This window comes from Macaca fascicularis, chromosome 1 (assembly GCF_037993035.2).
Source record: "Macaca fascicularis isolate 582-1 chromosome 1, T2T-MFA8v1.1".
NCBI lineage: Eukaryota > Metazoa > Chordata > Mammalia > Primates > Cercopithecidae > Macaca > Macaca fascicularis.
Genome location: NC_088375.1, coordinates 140,439,431 through 140,466,285, shown reverse-complemented (window position 1 = coordinate 140,466,285; position 26,855 = coordinate 140,439,431). Strand labels below are relative to the sequence as shown.

At 43.0% G+C, this 26,855-nt stretch overlaps 1 long non-coding RNA gene across 2 annotated transcripts in view; it reads left to right on the top strand.

Moving 5' to 3' along the window:
• LOC135964479 (uncharacterized) overlaps positions 1-26,855 on the top strand; it is a 72,073-nt gene that overhangs the window by 38,521 nt on the left and 6,697 nt on the right. The window contains exons 1-2 of one of the 2 annotated variants that reach the window (XR_010576984.2): positions 18,542-18,819; positions 26,456-26,594. The exons of the other annotated variant lie outside the window; for it this stretch is intronic. This is a non-coding gene — a long non-coding RNA (uncharacterized lncRNA). Of the gene's footprint in view, positions 1-18,541; positions 18,820-26,455; positions 26,595-26,855 lie in introns of those variants that run through there. 2 annotated transcript variants of the gene reach the window in all.

Here is a 26,855-nt window from a genome sequence, read left to right as displayed (position 1 = left end):
TACCTATTTGGATTCATTTAATCCTCTCATCACGATAAGGTGGCCCTGTTATTATCACCATTAGACAGAGTGGAAACGAAGATACACAGAAGTTAAGCGACTTGCCTAGGATCGCTTAGCTAGCCAGTGTTAGAGCAGGAGAGTCTAGCTCCAGAACGCATACTCATCAATGTTCACATACTCTTGGCATCCTGGCATTTCCAGTACCAGAACAGCCTTGCTGGCAGTGTTTTCCAGGCCTAACAATTTGCTTGGCACTTAGAAGGCATTAATGTATACTTGTTGGAAGAGTAGATGAAGCATGACCCTCACCTCCAGGAATGAAATTGTGGCTTGGTCACAGAAAGTTATGATACGAGGTCAAAGGCAGAGATTTCAGGAGGTCTGAGCACCTGGGAGGAGGGAGAGACCCATGCTGCCTGGGAGTTGGGGGCTGACTCCAGTGTGCTTAACTTTCCCCAACAAGGAGCTGGTGTCTCAGCTGGACAGTGGCCAGCCTCTCTGGTTGTGTCAGGACAACCTGGAATGTCTCTTGAACTAGTCACCCAGATAACCTCAATTTTAAGAGAAATATTAAATATTTGATTTGTAGAAGCCTATTAGAAACAAAAACAACCTTTTTTTGTCAGTGCCAGAGAGAGAAGAAGTTAAACTTGCCATCTGAGCAATGGAATTCCCAAAGCACAAATAAAGAGCAACTTCTTTTTAAAAAGGATTTTGAGTCTAAAGAACTTGTCTAGAGGAAGCCATCATGAGCCACCCACGTTTGCAATGCCCCTGGTCTGGAAGGAAATAGAATGTCAGCAGAGGTTGGCTGAGATAGCCACAGGGAGGACACCATGCCTCCCTGAGGATGGCAGCTTGAGTGCTGGTCATGAGGCATTGATGAGAGCTGCTACAATTCACAGGTGTCTTTAACAGCACTCATTCATACATGTTCAGATAGGCTTTAGTTTAGAAAATAGATACATTACAGCAGGGATGTCAGCACATTTTGCTCTAACCAAGTCTGTGCTTGGTCTTTTGCTGTTTCCTGAACATGCCAGACTCCTTAACTGCACATGGGTTTCTTGCCTCTTCCCCTTCCCCTTTCCCTGGGTCCCTCCAAATCCTTCTCCCTCTCCCATTGAGCCTTCCCAAGTAGCTCCACTGCTCACTAATCTCCCAATTTTTGGAAATGCCACAGTCTTCCTAACTTGTACTAAAATGGTAAAGGCGGTGTTATCTGATATCAGGTTGTGGAGTTTAAGATCTGCTTCTGACAATTTCTTGGGCAATGCCACTTAACCTCTCTGAGCTACCCGTTTCCCATAGGTAAAGGGGACATGAATAACAGTTTCTGCGGCATGGGGTTGTTGTAAGGATTAACTGAAGAAATGCAGGTAAAGTGGTATGCACAGTGCCAAGCATACACCAAGCCCTGTGGGCCTGTCCCACAGAACAGGGCCCCACCTCCCTTTGCTCTGGGTCCTGATGGTGTCTCAGCAGTGGCTTTGGAGTTGGAGGTGGGCTTGCCACCCACCACATGCAGCAGACCCAAACAAAGTGATGTTGGACTGGGGCTGAGGTTAGTAATCTAGTATTTATGTGCCTGGGTAATGGGGAGGAACCTCTCTGGGCTACAGAATAGAATGTGCTTAATCACTGGCTTATTTGTTAACCCGGTCAGGAAAACTTTGGCTAAGGACCCTAGCTTACATTTGGGGTGGTAGTCTTTACTCGCCCTATTGCCCGCCTCATCTGAATCCTTTAGTTTTGTAAAATGCCAGAAACCGAAGCCAACCCAAACAGAACAGTAGGGTTTATTGGCCCCAAACTGGCGGGGGGACCCGGGACTCCCCTCCAACAGGTGACATCTATTATCACGCATCCTGAAGGTGCTCCCAGATTCCTGGTACTCACTCCTCCCACTGCTGGCTGCAGAGAGTTTTCTTTCTTTCCTTTTTTTTTTTTTTTTTTTTTTTTTAACAAGATTAAAAAGTAACCCTTCTCACTGTGAATAAGCAAAAACACTGAGGCAGAGGTATTGCAGGCTCAAAGTGAGTAACTTGAATTTCAGCTGCCGGATTTCAGAGCTTACTGCCAGGGCAGAAAGAAACAGCAGATCTGAGCTGTGGGGACGCTTGGGCTTTGTGTTTGCCACTGCGGTCTGAGACAGGCCAGTCTTTGCTTGTGGATTTTCATTTGTACACTTCTGAGCTCTCAGTTGTTTAATCCAAAGTAGCTGGAACTATGGGGTAGTAGGTGGGGTGACACGAAAAGACATGAATTCTGTGTGTGGGATTAGGATTTGATCTTGATATAAGCTCAATTACAATGGTTCATGGGGAAATTAAAAATAAAAAACATAAGCCCTATTGTTCTGGGCCCAGAATTTCCCGGCTGTAGACAGTTTGCTAAGCTCTTACTGTGCACTAGGCAGGTGCCATGCTGCATGTATGACAGGCATTGCTTCATTTAGTCCTCATAGCAACCCTTCAAGGCAGCTGTTAGTCATATCTCCACTCTGTAGATTCAAAACTGAGATGCAGAGAGGTTGGTGACTGGCCCAAAGTCAAATAATTAGAAAGTGGCAGAGCTGGGACTTGAACCCAGGTCTGACTGATGCCAAAGCCTATGCATTTAATAGAATAGAGGAAAAATATCAACAAACTCTCACCTTTCCCACTACCTCAGTTAGCTCAGTGGGAATAGATTGCTCCCATCTTCCTTATAACATAGTTGGCAGCCTCTCAACTCCAGCATCTTAGGAAAAGGGCATGGGTTTGCCTCCAAGTTCAAGTGCTGGGGAGGGAGGCTGAGGCTGGTGACACAGCACAGCACCACGGGGCTGGTTATTGCCTGGTCTTGGCAAAAATAAGGTCCAGACAAGATCTGTACTGTGGGAAATGAGGTGGGGAGGCATGTCTCTTTCCTGTCAAAGAAAAGTAGCTAGCTGTCCAACATAGATTTGCTTGTTTGTAAAAAGCACCAACCACAAGGGGCTTCGGGGGATTTTTGCCCTGTGACTCACAATATGAATGTACGATGCGAGGCGAGTTTGTTTTAGTTGGGAGGATTTAGGTTGGGCTGTCTCCAGAGCTGAGGTCAAGGTTGGGTGTAGCCCAGCCTTTGTGCTTTTCAGATTGGCCAGCTTCTCTCTTACCTTCCTACTCCCAGGATCATAGCCAGCACCAAACCCAGACCTTTACAGGCTCTGGGGACCTGAGAGGTAGCGAGATTTGCCCAGTCACAGTGGTTTGGGATGGAGTCAGAGCTAGAACTCCCATTTCTGGTGCATCATCCTCTCCTCTGCCAGGCCTTAGGGCTCCTGTTTGCTCCTGGTGAATCAACACATTGAGAACTCTGGGTGAGGGCTCTGTGGCCTCAGTGACCTCCGTTGGCATTTTACTCTCTTTGTGTGTTGAGGTTTCTCTTCCAGGAAGAGATATTTGGGCAAGTGCAGCTATTTGTTGGAGTTTTGCCACCATCTGTCCCCTAGAACTATGTGGAGCTTACAGGTGAGCAAGTGAGAGCCCAGCCCAGAATGCTCTGTGCCTGACATGAGAGTGTCTGAAAGGATAGGCCAGACCAGCAGCTTTCTCATTCAGCAAATGTTTATTCAACCTTTTGCCCAGAACCAGAGGTAACTGTGACAAATGCCACTGCCCATGCTGGCAAAAATGCGCACAGTCTGGTAGGTGCTATAGACACATAATGGGTCAACATTCCACAAAGTGGTAATGTTTCCTCAGATGATCCTGGGTGGTCCAGGAGCAGAGCTGATGGTGTCTAACCCACAGGTGTTCAGGGAGGACACTTACACCAGGCACACGCTATTCCCCAAACTGTCACCTCTCTAATCTGGATCCCCTCCCACCACATCAGCCCCTTGGCTCATTCTTCTGTTCCCAGTTGTATTATTGTCCTCTGCAAAGAATCACAGAGGGTGGGACATGAGGCTGGAGAGGAAAGCAGGGCCAGGTCACATAGGTCTCAGTGGAGACATGGGACATTTTCATGGGAGCAGTAGGGTGTGAGACTTCAGTTCCATCTCTCTCCTGTAACCTAAGCATTTATGAGAGAGAAACCCTTTTTATCCCATGGTGTTGGCCCACAAAAGAAGGTGTTTCTCTAAGAGCTCTGGAGGCAGAACAAGTTCAGGGGCTCTATGCCAGAGGTAATCGGTAACCCTGGCACTCCACGCTGGCCACCCAGCCAGCTTTTGACCTTGGTCATGATTCTGTTCTGGAAACTGGGCCCAGGGAAGCTCCTTTGCCTCCTACGGCTCTGCGCTTTATTCCCTGTCACAGGTATTGGCATGCACTAGATGATGTCATTGTAGACTCATATTGTCACAAGCAACACTGAGGAGAAGGGCTCAATCCTTGAAAGCCAATGCTGTATCCTGTGTATTTTTTTCTAAGTGGGACTATCTTATTGTAAGTTGTTTTTACTAAAGTTTTATATACATATGTATTCCTTATAAAAAAGAAACATTCCAGAATTGCATACAATAGAAAGGGAATTTCCTGCCTCCCCTTATAATCCTATCCCTCCCAACCATTATCCTTCCAAACTTTAAAAGAAATGCATACATATGTATGTCCAGACATTTCCTGTTGCAGTATCCTTCACCCAAGCAAAAACAAGCCCTCAGGACCCTCAAAATGTCCCCCAGTTCTTTCCAGAAGTCCCCCAAAGGGTGCCTTACGTGTGTCCATAAGCCCATCTGGTGCTTGTAGTCCATATGACAACCTCTCTGTTTCTCTTCTCCCACGTTTGCTCCCACCCTTTTGTGTCTGCTGCTCACAGAACCTTGGGAGAAGTTCATGGGAGCCAGACACCAAAGTCCGTGTCATAGCTGCTGTCTCCAGGTGCCTCCTGAGTCTCCAGTCCTTGGTTGGCATAGATGGGATGATGGCATCCAGGCAGAGTTGGGAGAGGACCATCTGCTCAATGTGTGTCAGTGCCCTTTGTCATCTGGGTCCCCAGTCTGCTCTGCTCAGATCCTGCATCTCATGAGTTCTCGACTGAGTAGTCCCCACCAGCTTCTGCTGCTAATGCCTCTTGTAGGTGGCCTCAAAATCAGCCTGGGGATCGAGTGCAAGGGAAGATGCTCTCATTGTTCTTTTCCCCTTTCTTTGCCTCTGTCCACTCTTTCAAATAAAATTCTCTTCTCTCCTGTCCTTCATCTTCAAAGACTTTAATCTGTAGAAGCCTTTTATGTATTATGATGACTAACCTTCTATTTATCTATATTGAAGACACTTGTATCCGTTTGTCTTTGACATTGTTAGTGACAACTTTTGTTCTTAAACATTTTCAAAATTTTAGTCAAATAGGCCTAAATTTCCCTTTATAACCTTTGTGTTTTGTATTCTGTTTAGAATGGCCTCTTCTATTCCAGATTACAATAATATTATCTTCTAGTAATATGGGAGCTTCACATTTACATTAATGTCTTTCATCCATTTGGAATTTGTTCTTGTGGATGTTGTGTGATAAGTGGAATTTCTTTAAAATTCCCTATGGTGTTAGATGGAAAAGCTCAAAGCCACAGATGGACTGAGCTGGCTTTTAGCTGTGGATACCCTGGCAGTAGGTAGGGGAAGGAGGGCTCATTTGCTGAAAACACAGATGACTGCACTCTTGGCCAGCTCTGCTTCCTGCTGAAAATAACTCTTGTACCTTGTGTTGTCAGGGCCGGTCTTTCCCTTGCAATTTAGTTCAGGCTTCAGAAGTTCAGAGGTATGTGTTTGGGGTTACATTATTGCTGCATGCAGGGAGAGGCTGAAGGATGCCTGTGAACCATGAAGACTGAGTTTCAAAGAGGGCCAGGACTCTCCTGTCTGCAAGGCCCTGTCCGGCACTGGTGGGGTAGGTAAGGAACCCTGGAGTTCTGAGCTGCACTAAGCTCCATGGCATCAGGTGGCATCCTCCATGCCTCCTGGCTACCTTCCTTACTGATGGTACCTCAGTGCCTGGCATCAAAAATACATATTTGATGCCTGCATGGGCATCAAAAATACTTATTTGTTGAGTTGCCAGGAAACCATTAGGAAAGAAGTAGGGTGTCCAGAAGATGATGATCAGAATGAGAACTTTAATGGCAGTCTGTAGGGGAGGTGACATCCATCCATTCATCCAGCAAATATTAGTTGAGTGCCTACTGTGTACTAGGCACTTTTCTAGGAGGATCTGTTGTTTTTCCAGCAACAACTAATTTGATTCTCTGACACCAACCAGGTGTCCTGGAATTCTACTCGATTTTGACACTACCTGGAGTTAGTGCAGACCACACAGGTTAAGGCTCAGTCCTACAAGAATGCATCCCCACCCCCCACTTTAGATGCCAGCTGCAAATGGTGCCTACAGGCTACCCACACTTCTGCCTGGAAGTCTACAAATCTAGAGTTCCCACAACCTCCCCAGCACCAGGTTCAATAATTGGTTAGAACAACTTACAGGACTCAGGAACATAGGATCCTAGTTTACTATAAAGGATATAATATAAATGAACAACCAGATGAAGAGGTACATAGACTGAGGTCTGGAAGGGTCTGGAGTGCAGGGGCCTCTGTCCTGGTGAAACTGGGGTGCATTCTCATCATATGAAAGTGTTAAATCTGGAAGCTCCCTAAGCCCCATTGTTTAGGGTTTTTATATGGCGTTTCATTACATAAGCATTATTAATTAAATCACTGGCTATTGGTGATTGAACTCAATTTCCAGCTCTTCTTCTGTCTCAGAGGTTGGGAGAAGGGCTGAAAGTTCCAGCCCTCTAATAACATGGTTGGCTTCTTTGGCAACCAGCCCCCATCCTCAAGCTATTTGGGGGTCCACCATGAGTCACCTCATTAACAAAAAGTCAGGTTTGTTCAAAAGAGGTTTACTAGGAATAACAAAAAGACACTTCCATCACTCAGAAAATTCCAAGGATTTTAGCAACTCTGTGCCAGGATGCAGGGAGAAATACCAAATATGTATTTTTTATTATACCACAATAAGATATCTGTCCTTGTGGAGCCTACAGTCTGGTGGGAGAAAGCTCCCAATAAAAAATAGACATGAGTTCTTTGACATATTGGAAGGTGATAAGTGCTATGGGGAAAAAGTGGAGCAGAGTAAAGGGGCTGTGGGATAGGTGGGCAGGAATGGCAAATGTGTAGCAATTGTAAATGTGTTTCAGGTGAGAGCTAATTTAGTTTCAGGCAAAACCTCAAGTATAGTTGTGTGCCACATAACTACGTTTCCATCAACAGCCTTAGGCAGGTCCTTCAGGAGGAATTCCAGGAGAAGGCATTGCTGTGATAAGAAATGACAGCTCCATGAGTGTGATTGCCCCTGGAGACTTTCCAGTAGGACAAGATGTGGAGGTGGAAGAAGGTGACATTGATGACCCTGACCCTGTGTTTGCCTAGGTTAATATGTGTGTTTGTGTCTTAGTTTTTAACCAAAAAATTTAAAGAGAGAAAAAATAAAGAATTCAAAAAGTAGTAAAAAGCTTGTAGAATAAGGATATAAAGAAAGAGAATAATTTTGTTATTGCTGTACAATTTGTTTGTGTTTGAAGCTAAGTGTTATTACAAGAGAGCCAAAAAGTTTAAAAAATGTTAAAGTTTATAAAGTTAAAAAGTTAATTTGTTATTAAAGAAAGAAAAATAGTTTCTGAAGAAATTTCGTGTCACCTAAGTGTACAGTGCTTATAAAGTCTATAGTATTATTCAGTAATGTCCTAGGCCTTCACATTCACTCACCACTCACTCACTAACTCACCCAGAGCAACTTCCAGTCCTGCAAGCTCCATTCATGGTAAGTGCCCTATACAAACATATCATTTTAAAATGTATTTTTGCTGTTTAGATATGTAAGTCTTTACCACTGTGTTACAATTTTCTACACAGTATTCAGTACAGTAACGTGCTAAACAGGTTTGTAGCCTAGGAGTAATAGGCTATACCAAACAACCTAGGAGTGTAGTAGGCTATTCCATTTAGGTTTGGGTAAGTGCACTCTATGATGTTCTCATGACAACAAAATCGCCTAACAATGCGTTTTGCAGAATATATCCCCATCGTTAAGTAATGCATGATTGTACTGTGCTTGGTGCAGAATAGAATCATTAATATGAAATATACAAAGGATATGAGAAGAAATTAAGTGTATGGTTGAAACAAATTGCTTTGATTCATTATTCCTATTCTAATAATGAGTGGGCTCTATTTTGGTTGATTGCCGTCAAGAAAATACCAGCAGTACCTCTGAATCAGGTTCAGAGTTATCTTGAGGCAGGATAAAAATAAAGAACTGACCACGAATCCAGAATAGCCATATGATGTTGTGGTCATTTCATGTGCTAGGTGAGCTGAGGACAAACAGAACTTTAGATAGGTGTTTGGGCTACTATAACAGAATTCCATAGACTGAGTGACTTATATACAACATACATTTATTACTCACAGTTCTAGAGGCTGGGAAGTTCAAGATCAAGGTGCTAACAGATTTGATGTCTGGTGAGGGCTCGCTTTCTGGTTCATGAACAGCCATCCTACCACTGAGTCCTTACATGGTAAAAGGAGTGAGGGAACTCTGCAGGGTCTTTTTTATAAGGGCACTAGTCCCAGATTAGCCCTAATAACCTAATCACCCACCAAAGGTCCTACCTCTTAATAGTATCATACTGGGGATGGAATTTCAACATGTGAATTTGGGAGTTGGGGGAGGGGACACAAACATTCAGTCTACACAGTAATAGGCATAGAAGAAATCCCATTAGAAATGGGATCAGTGAGGCTAGCCCTGAAGACATTTAGTTTTTCTTCCTCCTTTCATAGAGCTGGATGTTTACCTTTTTGAGACACTGCACTCATTTATTTCTGAGAAAAAAGCTTCAAACAGATCCTTGAGCTCATCAAAACATGTACATTCTTCAGATAGCTGTGCTAAAGTCATCTTGAAGTGAATAGTACAATAGCATCTAGAAGGCCTTAGAACTGAGGGTGACTTTAGAAGACATTTGATCATTTACTTCAACTCCTACTTTTACAGATGAAGGAATTGCCCAAGGTCAGTGCAGAGGATTCACGAGAATCAGATCTTCTGACTTCTTACATGGCGTTTTACCCACTATGTTGTGCTGCTCATACTATAATCTTATACTTAGAATTTGGAATTACCATATATTTTTGTGAATGGATATTTAGGGGTGACTGATTATTTTCTCCTTGCTGAGAACCGTACTTCTCAGATAGGTCCTGGCACCCTACTCCCACTATATAACTGATTGGTTTAATTGGACCCATCGGATTCTCATTCTGAGATTTTGGACTGAGTCCAGGAACTGGGAATGGAGTCGTGTAAGCTTTCAAAGCTGTAGAAGAAAGGTCTTCAAATTTCTTTACTGAGGTCTTACAAGCTGTCTTGTCCTGTTTCTTGGATTTCATTCTTCCAATAAAACCCTTGTTTTATTGATGCTAACTCAGACTGGTTTCTGTTATTTGCATTCAAGAAAGTCTTAAACAGAAACCAAAGAAGCCAATGATAAGGCACACATCAGTTGCTTCCAGATCTGAGTTTTTAAAAATAATGCATTTTAAAAATTGTGGTAAAACACACACGACACTTACATATTAACCTTTTTTTTTTTTTTTTTTTTAAACTGTCTCACTCTGTCTCCCAGGCTGCAGTGCAGTGGCATGATCTTGGCTCACTGTAACTTCTGTCTCCCGGGTTCAAGCGATTCTCCTGCCTCAGTCTCCTAAATAGCTGGGATTACAGGTGCACACCACGCCCATTTTTATATTTTTAGTAGAGATGAGGTTTCACCATGTTGGTCAGGCTGGTCTTGAATTCCTGACCTCAGATGATCCGCCCGCCTTGGCCTCCCAAAGTGCTGGGATTACAGGTGTGAACCACTGCGCCCGGACTCCATGTCTTCTTTTAGTTCTTTGAGCATGTTTAAGATGGTTGTTTTAAGGTCTTTGTCTAACAAGTCTATGATTTGGTCTTTCTCAGGGATAGCTTTTGTTGGTTTATTTTTTCCTTTGAAGAAGTCATACTTTCCTGTTTCTTTGTATGCCTTGTGATTTTTCTGTTGTTGTTATTGAAACTGAACATTTGAATCTAATATCGCAGTAACGCTGGAAATCAGATTCTAACTCTTCCCCAAGGTTTACTGACTTTCATTTTTGGTTTTTGATTGTTGTGGGCTGTCTCTATGCCAAGGATCAGCCTGAAGTGCAAACCTAAGAAGGTCTTTTCAGGTCTTTCTTAAGCCCGCGCCTTGCCCTGGGAATGCACAATCATTTTCTTTATTTCTTTTTGTTTGTTTGTTTGTTTGTTTTGTTTTTTGTTTTTTATTTTTGTTTTTTTATTTTTTGAGACGGAGTCTCGCTCTGTCACCCAGGCTGGAGTGCAGTGGCGCGATCTCTGCCCACTGCAAGCTCTTCCTCCCGGATTCCCGCCATTCTCCTGCCTCAGCCTCCTGAGTAGCTGGGACTACAGGCACCCGCCACCATGCCCGGCTAGTTTTTTGTATTTTTAGTAGAGACGGGGTTTCACTGTGTTAGCCAGGATGGTCTCGATCTCCTGACTTCATGATCCACCTGCCTCGGCCTCCCAAAGTGCTGGGATTACAGGCGTGAGCCACCGCGCCCGGCCCACAATCATTTTCTAAACCCCCTGCGTGTGTGGTTGCTCTTGAACGCACCAGACTTTACATGTTTGGCTCCTAAAAGGGGAAAAAGAGAAAAATGAAGGGGTAGAGCAGGGAGAAAAAGGACACAGCACTTTAAATCCCCTAGAAGTTGCTTCCACTTGAGGAGGAAGGACTTGCGATAATAGGGTAAAGGGAGCAATAATGGCTGCCTGCCTGTGCCTGCATCTTCAAGATCAGAAGCAACAATCAATAATCAGAACACAGATCCCCAATTTTTGGAGCACAGAGTCCTTATTGTCTATCCTGCCTCCCACTAGTTGCCAGCAAGCTGCTCCAGGAACACATGCACAGCTGCCTGCCCTGGGAACGGGTGATGGATAGCTGCTATGAGCTGAAGTTGACTAAAATTAACCACATTTTACCATGCAAGCCTTCCCCTGGAAATTGGAAGCCTTTTAATAGACTCGAGTTCCAAAATAGTCACATCAGACAGATCCTGCCACTGTAATTGTTGTGTAGGTGGGGAGATAGATTCCTGGTGCTTCCTACTCTGCTATCTTCCGAGAATCCTCTCTTCAGACCTGAGTTTTATTTCAGATCTTGATTTGGAGGTCTTGGTTCGTTTGGGGTGGCTCATTACATCACTACGTAGGTAAAGGTTGTACCATTAAAACATGAGGGCTATACATAGTTCCCTGGAACTGTGAAACGATTGAGTGCTTATTGTGAGAGGTTTGTTCTCAAGAGTTTATACTGTGTTGTATTCTGTTAGGAGTCTTGATTTGTGTTTTAATAATGGTTTTGTAAGACTGTGAAAAGTGCTTAAGTTGAGTGTCCCAGAGGGCAAACCCTTTTCATAAGCAGCCTCGGTTTCTTTGCCTGTAAAGGAGGGGTAATAATACTGTCATCATAATATTAAGAATAGTAAATTAAATTAAATTAAATGAGATAATATATTGATGTTAAGAGAGACAAATCTAGCTGGGCATGGTGGTGCACACTTGCAGTCTTAGCTACTCAGGAGTCTGAGACAGGAGGATTGCTTGAGATGAGGAGTTCAAGGCTGCAGTGAGCTATGCTCATACCACTGCACTCCAGCCTGGGCAACATAGTGAGACACTGTCTCTTAAAAAGAGAGAGAGAGAGAGAGAAAGAGACAAACCTGGATTCAAATCCCAGCTCTACCTCTCATTACCTGGATGAGTTTGGCAGATCACTCAACCTCCCAAAGCTTGAGTGGCCTCAGCTAAAAAGTGAGGGTAAGAATAACTACTTCATGGGATTATTTTGAAAGCTTCTGGTTCATAATAGAAACCTGACAAATATTAGTGTTCCTCCCATTGCTGTTATGTCTTTTAAGCCTTCTCTGTTTTGCCATGAGTAGGTTACACAGCCACAGCTTTGCAACCTAATTGTTACAGCTTGGGGCAGTCATAATTTATAAATTGAGATGACAAATTGAGAATAGGAAGGACTCAACTGACCCACCTGAAATATAATATCTGAAAGGAACCAACCAAATACATAGAAAATACTGGGTGTGCCTAAGATGAAGAGCAACCCAGCTGTCTGTGTGCCTTTGTGTGTGTGAAAATATTGATCTCCTGAAACTCACTGTAGCAGTCCATTCTTGAATTGCTATAAAGAAATACTTCGGACTGGGTAATTTATAAAGAAAAGAGGTTTAATTGACTCACAGTTTTGCAGCCTGAGCGGGAAGCATGGTGGCATCAGCTTCTGGGGAGGCCTTAGGAAGCTTCCAATCACGGGAAAAGGCAGAGGGGGAGCACACACGTCACATGGCCAGAGCAGGAGAAAGCCGGGGGGAGGAGAGGTGCCACACACCTTTACATGACCAGATCTTGGCTAGGCGCGGTGGCTTATGCCTGTAATCCTAGCACTTTGGGATGCTGAAGTGGGTGGATCACTTGAGGTCAGGAGTTTGACACCAGCCTGGCCAACATGGTGAAACCCCATCTCTACTAAAAATATAAAAATTAGCCAGGGATGGTGGCGCATGCCTGTAGTCCCAGCTACTTGGGAGGCTAAGGCAGGAGAATCGCTTGAACCCGGGAGATGGAGGTTGCAGTGAGCTGATATCATGCCACTGCACTCCAGCCTGGGTGACAGAGCGAGACTCCATCTCAAAAAACAAAAACAAAACAAAAACAACCAAACAAAAAAAACGTATCTTGCAAAAACGAAATCACTACCATGAGGAAAATACCAAGAGGGATGGTGCTAAAGCATTCAGGAGAAACTGCCCCCATGAACCAATCATCTCCCACCAGACCTCACTTCCAACACTGGGGATTACGATTCAACATGGGATTTGCACGGGAATGCAGATCCAAACCATATCACTCACTTTGCCATTTGGTGTCTGAAAATTTATTCTGTGTTTCTGAGTTGGGTCCCCAAGCTGAGAATACTTGGGAAGGGTGAAGGCATGGCAGTGGGGGCCCCCTGATCTTTGATTTTGGCCTTGATGGTATTGGGGGCACTCCTACACTGGCAGGCCAGACATGACCAATAATTTGAGTTTTTTGTTGTAATCTTTGTTTACCCCAGATGGAAATTCTTGACTGTAAGACTGAGAAACAGCCATGTCTCTTGAACAAGACAGTAAACCCAGGTGTCATAGATATGGTGTGCTGGAAAGAAAGTGTAGTAGAAACAAGATGGGGGTGGGGACAGACCATTCTGGGTGAATTCCAACTCTACCACTTACCAGTTACATGATCTTGAATCTCTCTGAGCTTCAGTTTAATCCTCATAGTTAATGCTGAGGTAATAATGTCTAGAATTAATTGACATGAATGAGTTTCCTGTATGTAGACATGTCTGACTTACATGTCCCACTTTTGACAAAATAGCTATAAAATGTATAAATATATCATTTTGGAGACTACTTGAAGGCTTATTCTTATTTAAACTAATTCCTAGATCTTAAAGTTATCTTGGGACTTCAGGTATCTTTATTCCAGATCCGAATGGATGGTGACTGCACCCCGTAGTTGGGCCACTTTTAAATCCCTGTCTCTAGGTGTCATGGGTGTCATGAGCAACACTCATTTAGGATGATCATCACTGAATTGTCCTGACCCACCTGCCTCTTGGTCTCTGCACCAAGATGCTCAGGTGCTTTGGTTGGGTCTTACTAAACCCAGCCACTCAATTCCTCACGTTAACAAGTTGTAATGATTTTATTGCTTTAGTTCTTTAGAGTAGAATAGTATCCTTGATAGCCATCTCAAGCTTTGATCTTGGTTTGTTTTTGTTTTGAGACAAAGTCTCAGCTCTATCACCAGGCTGGAGTGCAGTGGCTCAATCTCCACCTCGGCTCACTGCAACCTCCACCTCCCAGATTCAAGTGACTCTCCTGCTTCAGCCTCCTGAGTAGTGGGATTACAAGCACGTGCCACCACACCCGGCTAATTTTTGTATTTTTAGTAGAGATGGGTTTTCACCATGTTGGCCAGGCTGGTCTCCAACTCCTGACCTCAAATGATCCATCTGGCTTGGCCTCCCAAAGTGATAGGATTACATGTATGAGCCACTGCACCTGGCCTGATCATGGTGTTGAAAGTAGATTCCAAACGATCAACTCTCTAGAAGCTCCTTATTAATTATAAATACGTTTGATACCTGGGTGAAACTTATCCTTCAATTAGTGACATAAGGTTGATGTTTCTTAAATATTTTAGGTATCAACTACACACAAATATCATTGGACCACACACGCACAAATATGACGTTTAAATGTCAATGGCCTATAAATTGACAGGCAGTTTGACATGGAAAAGCCAAAATGTTTAATTTAGGTCCCTGTCTCTACCTAAAATTGAGCCATCTCCTTATGGCTGTTTAAAGCACCTGAATATGATGATTTTTTCTGTTTTCTTCTACAGATATTTAGTGCTGTTCCACCAGATAGTCAATGGGGGCACAATACCAGCAAGTTCCAGTCAGGATTCAGCTGGTGAAAGGGCAATTATGTTAAGCGTAGGCCACAAAGTGATCTGGGAAGTGTTTAATCAACAAGTGGTCCCAGTATAATAACTGGTGACTGGGTGGCCTTGGAACTGAGTTTTTAGCACATTGGCTGGGGGGCTGAAAGTGAGTCCCAGTTCACCCCACCCATACAGAGATCTCTTGCTCATTTCAGACCTGCTCATTGGAGTAGCTGCTTGCTACCAAGAGCCAGAAAAAAGAAGCCCAAGACTTGTTTCTTGCCCTCTTGATCTCTGACATCATGCTCTAAAATTATGAAGCAAAATGATACTTTCTGTAGCATTGTCTAACTTTGGGAGAGATGAGACTCTTGCTATGGAGGAAGCATGGGAAGATGAGAAAGATGGTGGATGCTGATAGGGCCTGGAATTTGGTGTGGGCAGGTTTTGAGTAACAAGAAGGGATAACATCACCTAGCCTTCTGTGCTGTCAGCCAGCCTGGGTTTCTGACCATTCCCAGTATCCCCAGGTTATAAGAAGGCAGTCGCTACAAAAACCCATGTAAAAATATTTATCAATGTATTTATCAGTATTGGCTGCAGGAAACTAGACTACATTAATCAGGGTGAATTCAGCTCTAGGAGATGCTTTCATTGACATTTCAGGGATAAATAGCTGACATGGCCGGAACCCAAATTCCCCTGGGGCCTTTGTTAACCAAATGAGCACAGGTTCTGTCCTGTCAGGAGCTTCTGCAGCCTTGGCTAGACCAGACAGGGATCCATTCCAGGCTCTAGCCCCTAGCTGTGTCCTCCAGAATCCATAGCCTGTCAGTGGACCTGGGGCCCCAGCGCTTTCATGCTTTCACAACCAGCACCCCTCTTTGCCTTGGGTTTTGGGCTACAAAACAGCCAAAACTAAACAGTCCAGGACCACTCAGACATGGCCTTCCCAGTGGCCTCTCTTCTCAGGAAACTGTCACTCTCAGAGCCCACTCTGAGCTTTGCAGCCCCTGGGCAACAGAAGGTTACAGGAGGATTATCAAAGGATTAGGGGGCTCTGCTGAGTGAGCATGTATAGGGTGTTTCTGCCAGAGTGATTTTTCTGAAACAGTCCTGATCATGCCACCCCTCTATAACTCCATGTCTCCTACAGCTGTGTTTGAAAAGTGTCACCCAACCATCCCCTGCATCAAACTCACCCTGGGAAGGGAGGGATTATTAACATGCAGACTCCTGGGTCTACTCTCTGGCCATTGAATCTGAATTTCTGCACGTAGGGTTCAGGAGCCTACAGTTAAAACAAGCTCTCCTTGTGATTTTATGTTCATGAAAGTGTAAGAGCCAAGGTACACCACAGGATAAAGTCCAAATGGCTTAACATGGTGTACAAGGTGCACCAGCACATAGCTTAACCTGTTTCTATCTTCCCTGGAAGCACCTACCAAACCCACATCTCCCCACTTCTAGCCATACTGATACATCTTGGAGAACTTGCCAGGGTCTCTCTATCACTCCCATGCTACCCCCATTCTTAGTGTACTCTCTCTACCATTTCCCCCCACCCTTATTCTTCCCCCTTGTTATTCTTTTAGTCTTCTTAACAATGAGTTTAGTGATCATCTCCTTTGGATCAGGCATGCCTCTACTTCCTCCCTCTTAGTGAAACTCACCCTGAATCATAACACTGGGTATCTGCCTTTCTCCCTATTGGACATTGAGCCCTGCAAGACTGGGAACTGTGTCTTGTCCTTGGTTTCTCCGTGCTTACTATGCTTCTTGACCCATAGTAGGGGCTCAGAAACAGTTGAGAGCTAACAAAGGTCTTCAGTTAGAGATACCAGAGCTTTGAGTCTATTTGGGTTGAGCACGTCTTCTTAACAAAACCTGAATATTGATGGTTTTTAAATTCTGGTCTCTAAAGGACAATAAGATTAATAAAGAAGAAATAAACCCAAGATATGAGATTAACTGTGTACATTTAACTAAAGATTAAGTTAGGTATAACATACGGAACAAATTACAAATAGAGGTACCACCACAGTGTGGCCCTGTTCTAACTCTGCAGAGCCACCCACCTGAGGCTGGGGTTGGACTGGTGAGAGTGGCAGATGGGTGGGCTACCACTGGGAGTGGGGGAACCCAGGACCTGAAACTAAAACATGTACCTCACCCCAGGACTTTCAAGGAGAAAGGAGAGAGGTCTGAGTGGGCATTTGTCGGTGTACTAAGGGTCAGTGCTCCTAAGATCAAGTAACAACCATACCAAGTCTTAAAGGTAGGAATTAGAGTAGAGGTCACAAACAACACCATCAGTGAGGGTCAGGGGTCAGACAAAAACTGGGCCAAGCATGGGGAAGAGTTTGGGAAAGGTATAGCTGGTATGCTCCCATCAGCTCTTGGGAGGCTTGGCAGGCTCTGCCATGAGGCTTTATAATGAAGGCCTTGTTTTGGGCTGTCAACCAGAGGGAAGTTGTGGGTGCTGGTGAGTGTTCATGGCAATAGGTACCTGTGGAAGGGTGGCACGTGGGCATGGTAGGCAGGAAGTCCTTGATACGATTCTTCCCAGCCTCCTCTCTCTGCTATTAACCAAGGCTTTTGTGGCTTAACAACAGGCCAGCACCCCTCCCTCTGCTCGGTCAACCATATGTAGCCCCCTTTTCATCTCTTGCTCTCCCAAAATGAACTCAGATCATGAAATGGTGCACCCATGAGTTCGCACGTTTGAAACTTTATTAACACCCCTGAAGTTCTTTCTTTTTGCAGAGGCCTCTGACAGAAGATGCAATTTCCCTAAACAGCCAGCTCCTGTTACTTTGGCAGACCTTTCAACCTTAGCCTGACAAGAAGCTTGTGTCCACCTCCCTGCATTAACTGAGTCTTTTTCCAGAATCCCAGGGTGTGTCAGCAGCAGTGTGTGTATTCCAAATGGCTCACTGTGCATGTTTCTTTAGCTTTCTTACATCCTTTTGTTTTATTATTTCCAGCTTGGCCCATATTTGCCATATTTTTCCACTTAATCAAAAGGTCGAATGAAAGAATGTCTATTCATCAGATTTCCATGGAACCATGCCAATAGGGAGTATCATGAAGGCGAGTTGTCCTGGCTCCCCACCTCTATCCTGGCCCTGCTGCTCTCTGCTTCGCTGTGTATGCACAACCCCACAGGTGCCTGTCTCCAGGTGGGAATGGCCACTCTCCGGCTCTCCGCATATGGCTTCAGCATTGTTTCAACCGCCTTCTCCATCCTACCTTGCTGTTACAGTTCCAAGATTTGTTTCTCACTAGTGTTTTAGGCCCTGCAACCACACTGTGTTTTTGAGAGAGAGTCTGACATGTATATGCAGTACATGCCATTTGGCCTTTGCTTGATACATGTCTGCTTCTCTGCTGTTCTTTTTAATTAAAAGGGAGAGAGGTATGTATACGAGCTGGAGCAGGACTGGGGCCGTTAAGACTTGAGCCTGGTCCTGGCTCTGGCATTGAGTTTCCCGCTGACCTCAGGCAAGTTCCCTAAACCTTGGCTTTTTTACTGGCTTTAATGAGTAGCCCGGCTGTTTCTTGGAAAACATGTTAAATATGTTGAAAATGCTAAATATTGAAAATACTTTCTCAGCTGCATCCTTTGGCAAATTCCAGATTCCTTTCTATCCCTCTTTGGTTTTGCAAGGTCCAAGGTCAGATATCCTAGTTTCCCTCTGCCTAAGCCTCTTCAGTTAGCTGGCTCAGTTTTCATGGAAATAGGAATATGAGGCATAGACATTCATTAACTGTAGCTGTTAAAATTCCCAAGCAAATCCAAGTAGAATGTGGTTATGAAAGCCAAGGCCTGTTGCCAAAGAAAGATGTATGTGTGTGTATGTGTGCGTGTGTGTGTGTGCACGTATGCGCGTGCGTGCATTGTGGGATATGTGCTTGTTATATAACTTCTGATCCTTGATCCCTGGATGTTATCCAGTGAGTAGCTGGTTGGATTTGGGGCTTAACATGGCTTGGGAGCTGTTTGGAGCCTTGGTGGGAACTAGATGACTCTGTGTTGTCTCAATCCTGCCGTGTAAATAGTCTCTTCTCCTGATTCATCTGCCACAGCCCAGCTGCTTTTCGGCTCCAGTGATCCTGCTTACTGAGTCTCCCAGAGACAGAGATCTGAATGGTCGGTGAGGAGCCCGTCCCAGGCTGGCAGGAAGGATTCTGGGCACTCTGGGGACATCTTTCATGTCCTGTACCGTAAGATATTTTCCGTGTGGGACTTCCAAGCTTGCTCTGTCAAGGAAATTTAACATCCTCTGCAGCTGCTTGAGTTTCTCTGGAGAGAGCTGTGTGTCCCACCTGAGCTGAGTTCACTTCCCTGTCTAAGCTAAGCTCCTTCCTCAGAGCTGGCCCAGGGCCCATTGCTGCCATCAGCGACAGGGGCCTGCAGGCCTGTTACAGCATTGACTTAGTCTGGAAGGTCATATATCTGGCTGTTGGATGAATAAAAAATAATATTTTCATCCTATCGCTTAAGTTACCCAAGCTCAGCTGCTATAGCCAGAGACCCTCACTAACTTGGGCCACCTAGTGGTCTGAGGGGAGTGTGCTGCAGTCCTGCTCCACACAAACGCTCAGGGACCCAGAGTCCTTCCATCTTGTGGCTCTGCCATCCTGAGTCCTTGAGGCTGTTTTCGTGGTTGAAACTGGGTTACCATAAATCCACATTTCAGATGGCAGAGTTGGGGAAGAGAGCGTGGAGGGGCACTCCTTCTTGGACTTTGCACACATCCTTTCTACTTTGTTCTGCCGGAGAAAACTTAGTGACAAGGCCACACCTTACTATGAACTTGAGAAATGTAGCTCTTACCTGGGCGACACCACCCACAGAGTTATTACTCTGTTACTGTGGAAGAAGAAAATAATGAATTTGGATGCATAGCTAGCAGCCTCCCTACATTCCATCCTTTTAAATCATTCAGATACTCTGTGAATTGTGAATTCAAAGCCTGTTGTCAGCCAGCTTCGTGGGTGTGTGGCCTGTTTAGTTGCACAGGATTCTACACTCATAGGGCTCTGCATTTGATTTAATGCTCTGTTACTGCCTTCTTGAAAGTCTAATTTTTTTAACAAGGTGACCACATTTTCATTTTGCACTGGGCCCCACGAATTATGTAGCCTGTTCTGTCTGCTTTTTCCCAAATTAACATTTTTATTCTACCCAATTCAGCATTTAATGAAAATACATTTTGTAGCAAGATACCATGAAAGATCATGTGAGGGATGCAAAGATGAGTAAAATTCAGTATCAGAGATTTTGCAGTCCATTAGGGAGATGGGAGAAGTGAAGTAAGTTGTCATTTAGAAGAGTTGTGCACATATGGTTGTGAATATTCACGGAAATGAAGGCAGCTTCTGCTTGATGGTAATGTTGGCAGGGGTGGTGGCTGGTGGTGTAAGATATTTGCTCTGGGTAGAATATTTTAATTTTTATTTATATTTATTTAATATATTGTAAAATATTTGTAGAGATGGTATCTTGCCATGTTGCCCAGGCTGGTCTCAAACTTCTGGGCTCAGGTGATTCTCTCAAAGTGCTGGGATTACAGGCATGAGCCACAATGCCCAGCAGGGATACAATATTTTTAAAGGAACCATTTCAGGCCTATAAAAATATAGAGAATAATCTTAAAAATACCTGTGTGCCCACTACTTTTTTTGTCAATTCTTAAGGTATTGCTATGTTTGTGTCATGTATTTTTAAGAAATTTAAATATTACAGATACAGTTGAGCCTCCTTTGTAACTCTCTCTGATCTCATCCCCTTCTTTCCCCACCTAGGAATAGACCATCACTTCCTGAATTTGGTGTTTATAATCCTCATGCATGTCACAATATTTTTTTGTTTACTATATACACATGTATCTATAATATTTAGTATTTTACATGTTTTAAATTTTATAAAAATTGCACCATACTTCACTTACTAATTCAGAAAATAGCTTATTTTTAAAATAATTTCAACCTCTATTTTACATTTAAAAAGTTTATATGCAGGTTTATTACATGGGTGTATTGTGTGATGCTGAGGCTTAGGGTATGATTGATCACATCACCCACGTGGTGAGCATAGTATCCAATAGTTAGTTTTTCAACCCTTTCTCCCTTCCCTCCCTGCCCCCTGTAGTAGTCCTCAGTGTCTATTATTATTATTGCCATCTTTATGTCCGTGAGTACCCAATGTTTAGCTCCCACTTATAAGTGAGAACATGTGGTATTTGGTTTTCTGTTCCTTTTTAATTTTCTTAGGATATTGGCCTTCAGCTGCATTCATGTTGCTGCAGAGGACATGATTTTGTTCTTTTTTACGGCTTCGTAGTATTCCATGGTGTATGTGTGTGTGTGTGTGTGTGTGTGTGTGTATATATATCTCACATTTTCTTTATCCAGTCTACTGTTGATGGGCATCTAGGTTGATTCCATGTCTTTGCTATTATAAATAGTGCTGCAGTGAACATATGTGTGCATGTGTCTTTTTGGTACAATGACTCATTTTCTTTTGAGAAATAAATCATTCTGGATGATTTATTGGGATTGCTGGGTCAAATGGTAGTTCCAAGTTCTTTGAGAAATCCACAGTTGCTGAACTAACTTACACTCCCACCAATGGTGTACAAGCATTCCCTTTTTTCCTGTCTCGACAGCATTTATTGTTTTTTGACTTTGTAATGATAGCCTTTCTGACTGGTGCAAGATGGCATCTACTTGTGATTTTGATTTGCATTTCTCTGATGATTAGGGATATTGAACATTCTTCACGTGTTTGTTGGCTGCTTGTATGTCTTGAGAAATCTGTTCATGTCTTTTGCTCACTTTTTAATGGAATTGTTTTTTGCTTGCTGAATTAAGTTCCTTATAAGTTCTGTGTATTAGACTTTTGTCAGATGCATAGTTTGTGAATTTTTTCTCCCATTCTGTAGGTTGTCTGTTTACTCTGTTGACAGTTTCTTTTGCTGTATAGATGTTCTTTAATTTAATTAGACCTCACTTGCCAATTTTTGTTTTTGTTGCAATTGCTTTTGAGGACTTAGTTATAAGTTATTTCCCAAGGCCAAAGTCCAGAATGGTGTTTCCCAGGTAGGAAGTACTTTATTGAGTAATTGCTATGGCCAAATACTGTTTTAGACATTGGAGATACAGCCATAAAAAAATAAATGAAAATTTCTCCTCTGTATTCCAGAGGGGCAGAGAGACAATAAGCAAGATAAATAAGTAAAAACATGTGGTATGTGACAAAATGACAACTACTAACAATGTAAGAAAAAGCAGAGAAGGGAATGTAACATGAGGATGGCAGTAGAGGAAATCAAAATTTTCCTCAGAGTGACCATGGAAGATCTTGCTGCCATTATATATTTTTAGTAACATTATATTTTGAGACTTACCCATCTGTAGTTCATTTTCGTTACTACATAGCATCCACTGCATGAACAGGTCATACTTTATTTACTCATTTTCTCTTGATTAGCATTCAGATTGTTTTTAATATTTTGCTTTTATAAACAAGGCTGCAAGAAACACACCTGAGCATATCCTCCTGTGCACATATCCAGTTTCTCTAAGACAGAGTAGACCTAGGAGAAAGGTTTAGGTTGGTGGACATGTACATCTTTAACTTTACTAGATGTTGTCAAATCCTGTCCAAACTGGTCCTATCCATGGACACTCTGCAGTAAATAGTTATCATAGCAGACCCAAAGCTGCTGTTTTCAGAAGGGCCTGCTTGCAAGGCTAACCCTTAGCTGGCATCTGGGAACTTGGGTTTCTGGAGTGTTCTTATTGTTCTTTAATGGATAAGCATGGCTTACTGTGCCTAGACTGTGGAAACAATGTGGTTCATGCTGAGCCCTTCCTTTCCTTCTGGGAGTCTGGAATTTTGAAACATGCTAGTTAAAGTGTGCTTATGTGACACAATAAAAACCTTGGGTGCCAAGTCTCTAATGGGCTTCCCTGGGCAGAAGCATCACACACCCGTTGCCGCATTTTCACCACTGGGAAATGAATGTACTCTATGTGATCCCTCATGGGAGGGGAAAGCATACAGGAGCCTGTGCATGGATCCCACCAGATCTTTTCCATGTTTTCTTCCCTTATGATCTGGCTGTGTATTCTTACTCCATTGCTGTAATACATCTTAGCCATGAGTACACTTATATGCTGAATCTTCTAAGTCCCTCTAGCATATCTCTGAACATGTCTTGTGAGTCCCTCTACTATATGCATCTCTGAACATAAGGGTGGTCATGGGGACCCTCTTCACACATGCCCACTAGTAGTGAGAGTTCCCAATTCTCCATGATGATGACAGATTTGGTAGCATTCATCTTTCTGATTTTTGCCAACCTAATAGGTGTGAAATAGTATCCCATTGTTATTTGGATTTTTATTTCCTTGATTACTAGTGAGGCTGTGCATCTTTTCACATGCTTAGTGACTATTTGAGTTTCCCCTTCTGTGAAGTGTCTATTTGTATTCTTTGCTAATTTGTCTTTTGGGTTATTTGTCTTTTTTACATCTATCAGAATACTAATTATTTGTTCATTATGTACACTGAAAATAATTTCTTCCTGTCTGCAGTCTGTCTTTATTTTTTAGAGTGTGGTTTGTTCTGTGGAGGTTTTTCATTTTAATGTACTCAAATTAATGAATCTTTTCCCCTACAGGGTGTGTGTGTGTGTGTATGTGTGTGCGCACACGCGCATGTTTTGTTATGTGTCTTTGGAGAGGCTGTATGGAGTAGTGAGTAAGAATATAAGCTCTGGAGCCAGACCATGTGGGTTTAAATCCCAGCCCCATGGCTTACTGTGCAGTTTCGGTCAAGTTTACCTCTTTGGGTTTCCATTCATTCATCTGTTAAATGGAGATAATCATAGTTCCTGCCTATTAGGTAGCTATAAGGATTATGTAATTAAATATATAAAGTGCTTAAAACAGTCCCTGGCACATAGTTGACTCACGAGTGCCATGAATCCCTGGCACTCATTAGGTGTTAGCAACCAACATTATTAAGAAAACTTTTCTTATCTCAACATGATGAAAACAGTATCTTATATTTTCTTCTAATGATTTTCCACTTTGGTTTTCAAAAGTGGTCTTGGGTACTCTTCCTTTCCCTCTTCTGTTTCCTTTCTTTCTGAGTAAATCATTCTTAAGGCTTTTAGGTGTTAGGGAGCTGGGTAGGTACCCAGGTAGGGCTCAGGGGAGCCTCAGGGGCTATGAGCAGGTGTAAGAGCCCAGGCGAGGCAAGGAGGGCATCCATGTAGGAAGGTGGAAACCAGACCCCAGGCAGGGTGAGGAGGGTATCTGTGTGCTGGAGTGGCCCAGGGTGGGGAGTCAGAGCCTGAGCAGGGGGAGGAAAGTGTGGGTGTCAGAACCCTGGTAGTGTCAGGTGAGATTCTTGTTGGGGAAGGTAGGCAGGATCACAGTGGTGGAGATGGGAGATGTGTTATATCCAGAGGGATCGATCATATAAGTAATGTGTGTATAAATATATTAAAGATATTGGGACCCAATTTTTCAGGGAAGGGAGCTGCAAATGTGGAAGGAAAAAATGAAAGTAAATGCTGTGATGTTGTATTAGAATCGGAGGTATCATCATAACCTCATGATTGTTGATGTATACATTAATATATAGAGAAATAAATATAGATATGACTGCATGTATATCTATATCTATGCATATGTACATACATACATACATATTCTCTAATTGTCCACTAAGAGAGCCTAGATGTTGGTTTCTGAATAGTATGTTCCCTAAAAAGAACCAGGGCCCTTGGGGAAATGGGTGAGATAAACCTGGAATATCTTGTTGTGCCAGAAAGCAGGTAAGTGCTCAAAGAATGATGTGAAACACATCAAAAGGACACAAGAGCCATCTGATGGATTTCTACTAGCTAAATAAGGGACAAATTGGACATTAAGCTAAATAGTAAAGAATTAAACCCACTGAATATAATAGGAAGCCATGAATTCATAAATAGATACATGTAAATAAAATACTTGTAAATTACAAAGGGAAAGAGAATCATCTTGTGGACGAGAAGCCTGCAGACACCTCCATAATCAAGTGATTAAAGTGAACATCATTAGTAATGGGTCAAGTTGAAATTGCACACCATCTAATAGGATGCAATGGAAAGAACACAGTATTGCTTCTGAGATATTCCTGCCAAAGATACACAACATAAATCTCATTATGAGGAAACATCAGACAGGCCCACATTGAGGAACACTACAAAATAACTGACCTGTCATCGTTAAAAGACTGAGAAGCTGTTCCAAACTAAAGGAGATCAAAAAGACATGCCAACTCAATGCAATGTGTGATTCTGAACTGGATCCTTTTGCTATAAAGGAGGACATTATTGGGATGATTGTTGAGACTTGAATGGGGTCTGAGGATTAGATGGTAGGGATGTTAATTTACTGCTGTTGGTGGCTGTATTGTGATCATGTAGGAGAATGTACTTGTTTGTAGGAAATATACAAACTATACAAACTATGAGGCTTCAGGTTGGCAGTTTTTTGTCAAACGATTGAAAAATTATATTATACTTGCAACTGTCTTGTAAATTTGTGATTGTTCCACAATTTAAAAATTATTACATAAAATGACTTCTTATTTTTTAAAAAGAATACTTTAATCCACTTGGAGCTTATCTTTGTGTATGTTGTGAGATAGAACTAACTTAATTTTTTAAATACTTTCATGTAAATAACTAGTTGTTAACACTGAATACAAATTTGAAAAGTGATATTCTAGAGAGAGGAGAGAGAATAGTTAAAGACAGGGACAGGAAAATGAGGGTTGAATTTAGGGGTTTTGTTTGGCTAGACTATAACTCATATGTGGACTGGTAAGGGGTCAAGCTGGAAGGGTAAGTTGGGGCCAAATCATAAAAGGCCTTTAATGTCAAAGTGAGGATTTTGCACTTAACTCTGCAGTTTATGGGAACCATTGAGAACTTCAGTGAACGATCCTTTTGGGAGGTCTTCCCTACTCCCTCCCACTTCCTGCTAGTTGAGTGTGCTTCTTTTGGGCTCCTATAATGCATTCTTTTGTATTTTCTCAATCTCTGTCTCCTCCTCTTTCCTTCTCCTTCTCCCATCCCCTCTCCCTCCCTTTCCCTACTGCATTGACCTCATCTATTTCTGAGACAGCTTCCCAACCAGAGTGGTGTTAGGGACTCTTATTGTATGTGGCAGTTAGCACAGTGCCTGGCTAATAGTAAGTATTCAATCGTGGTTACCAAACAGACCTCAGGAGATGAATTTTAAGAAGCAGACTGGTATCAGTGGATGTGGGAGAGGCCAGGCCAGGCTTGGAGCTGGAACATCACCCAGACAGGAAGTAGTAATAAAGGCCTCTATCAGAGAAAGGACAGTGGTAAAAGTAAGGCAAAAGGGGTATTTGGGAATGACCTTGTGGTGTTGGAAGCTGTATTTTGGCAAGTGGTAGAATACAGGGGGTGAAGAATGTGGTAGAGAAGGAGTCTGAGGTTTTTTTTAAGCCTCTCAGGACAGGAGACGAGTCATGCCTACAACTGAAACAGGAAAATTAATCAGTTCAGGATCTCAGAAAGTGAGGACACTTAAAATAACAAAAAGTATAACATTACCTTATAATTGCTTACCATCCTGTAGTTTTCAAAGTTCATCATCTACACCTTTATAGCGATAAATACCATTGAACACTCCAAAATAGGGAATCCTCTCCAAAGCGGGGACTACAAATAAATTGGGACTTCCTGGCTCTTCCCTGACATTTTTGCCCAAGAGCCCTCATTTTAAAAGTGATCAACCTACTGACCTTGCTGTTTTGTTTCTATAGAGCTCCGTAGACATTTAGCTGAGGGAACAACCATGAATGTTTGGAGCTGAGCCCTCAGGCTCCTGTTGGTTTAGGTGGGACTTGATGCTGTACCTATAAGACATCTTGTTACATGAAGTGCGGCTGATGGGAGAAGCAGGTAAAAATCCAGGCTCATTACACCTTCCTGCAGGCTGGCTGCTGTCAGCTGTTGATTTAGTTCAATGAAGATCTAAAATTATAATTTCTGAGCTTAAAATTGTCCCCATTCTCTGACCTTCAACTTATCTTTCAACATCTGCTGTCCCAGCTAAACTAGAGTTACTTGCAGTTCCTACTATAAAACAGAAAATGTAACAAGTGGTAATTGAGGGGGGGGCTCCCTAAAAGGCACCTGAAGCTGTCTCTGATGTCCCTTTAC